Genomic DNA, 2158 nt, shown 5'->3' with positions numbered 1-2158 from the left:
AAACCAAAAAAAAAAAAACCCCTAGGATACAAAAGAAAAATGGAAAAGAGCAGTAGGAAGATCTTGGTTCTCAATATTTTCCCAAATCTTAAATAGCTTATGAAGGATAACCAATACAATTCCAAGCTCACATATAGTAGCTCCTCATTATTTGTGTTTCTCCTTGTTATAGAACAGAACCACCCTATATAAGTGTGTGGCTATCTCATCTAAAAGCTTAAGCTGTTAGGGAGAACACAGTCTTAGTTAGTACTTAATTATATTATGTCGCAACGCGGGCCTCACGTGTTGGCCTGGTTCTTTTTTCATGGGCCAAACATGTGAATATATTTTTGCCTTTTTTTGTGGCAGTGAAATTTGAACCCAAGAGATGTGCCTGTTATGATACCATGTTAAGTATGACCAAGATTAAGCTTAAAATGTTCGAGAGAGCACACTTTTAATTACTTTATTATGTCTCAACACACCAGCACTCGGCCTTTCAACAAGTCTTTGAACTTTGTGTATTTAAAATCAGTTAAACAGCTCAAACCAGACTATTACTCACTGAACAACTATTTAATTCCAGCATCTTCCTGTGGGTTGAGCAAACTTAACTTCATTCGATGGAAAGGGAGACCTCATCATACTTTTTAAGTTCACATTATCAGTGCCTTCTCCAACTTTTCTACGAATCTCGCGGAGAATGAATTTAATCATCCAACTCAAAACCAGGCGTGCATGGAGTAGCTCAGCATTATAAACCCGGATGACACTATGGGGTGATTATATCTCTAACACTCTCCCGTACAAGTAACCTGGTTCACGGTTCATAAATTGAATGAAAATGAGCCAAATATACCAAATTTGCTTAAACGTACCCTCCATTTCACTATAAGTGTGTTTGTACCCCTGCCGTTATACTTTGATTCAAAAATACCCCTAATTTGGACGGAATGACACGTGGGACTTCAGGATTAAAGAGATCTAACCCAGATTTTATTTATCCGGATCCATACTAACCCACCATAACCTGACACAGCTACTCTTCTTTCTAGTAGGGATTTTAGCCCCACCAGATTCTACCCACCCACCCCCACCCCCCTAAAAAAAATTAAACTTAAGTACAGTTGCAGTACTAGTGTAGGTTTTGCAACAATGGTTTTGAATGTTTCATGAGTAGAAGAAAGAAAAACTATGTTGGTCAAAATGGAAGAGAAAATCTATGGTGTCTTAACTGGAAACTAAAGAAAAGTGGAAATGAGAACAGCATATTACTGCTACATTCAGTTTGCAAGCGCTGAATAGATGACTCCTCCACTCTTTTCCCCATTTAGCTAAGAAATGGAAAAGTGGAAATAGAAGAGAATCTTTTTCTGCTTGAGCCAAAAATTACACGGTTGAGCTCTTAATCTCTTTCATTATTCTTCATGTTTCTTTCTATGTTACAATGACAATGATGTTATGGATTTAATTTAGGAGTATTTAGGAGGTCCATCTAAAGTAAAAGCATAGTCTTGGTTGGTTAAAGACTTAAAGTACCATATTTTACTGAAGACTTTACCCAAAGTTATTTATTCCTCATGTAGTCCATTGTTGAATACCTTTGTTAGTGATCATTTCCTTGAACAGCAAGCAGGTTGTTGCAGAAAACCCAATATCCCAAGCTAAAGCGGAATCTGATATCCTTCAGGTATAGGTTTCCTTCATGATAGAGAAGATATAACTTTCGTCGTCCTTATCGACCAAAAAAAGAGAGAAGATATACTGGCATTGTACTCTGTTCTAACTAAAAGGTGGAGACTCTTTTTGAATGGTCATACAGGACTCAATCATTAAACAGGTAAATGAAAATGAAAAAGCTGGACGGAAAGCTGCACCGGACCATCGATTCTCGAATTTCACAGTGAGATTTCCGTGGAGCTATGTGTTTGTTTGGGTTCGGGTTATGGGGTTGGTTAGTATGGATTCAGGTAAATAAAATTTGGGGTGGGTCTCTTTAGTCCCGATGTGCGTGGCATTCCATCCAAATTAAGGGTATTTTTGAACCAAAGTGTAACGGTTGGGTAACAAATGCACTGATAGTGAAACGGAGGGTAAGTTAAAACAATTTTCGGTAGTAGAGGGGTATATTTGACCCTTTTCCATGAACTGAAGTGGAAATTTTTTCTTTTATCCT

General features: G+C 37.6%; 1 protein-coding gene across 1 annotated transcript in view; it reads right to left on the bottom strand.

Annotated features, from left to right (window-relative positions):
* The window catches only part of LOC109239151, an 11331-nt gene that overhangs the window by 1112 nt on the left and 8061 nt on the right, over positions 1-2158 (bottom strand). The window lies entirely within an intron of this gene.

The sequence above is a fragment of the Nicotiana attenuata genome, unplaced genomic scaffold (genome assembly GCF_001879085.1).
Source record: "Nicotiana attenuata strain UT unplaced genomic scaffold, NIATTr2, whole genome shotgun sequence".
In the NCBI taxonomy this organism is placed as follows: Eukaryota; Viridiplantae; Streptophyta; class Magnoliopsida; order Solanales; family Solanaceae; genus Nicotiana; species Nicotiana attenuata.
This window is presented reverse-complemented; position numbering and strand designations above follow the sequence as displayed.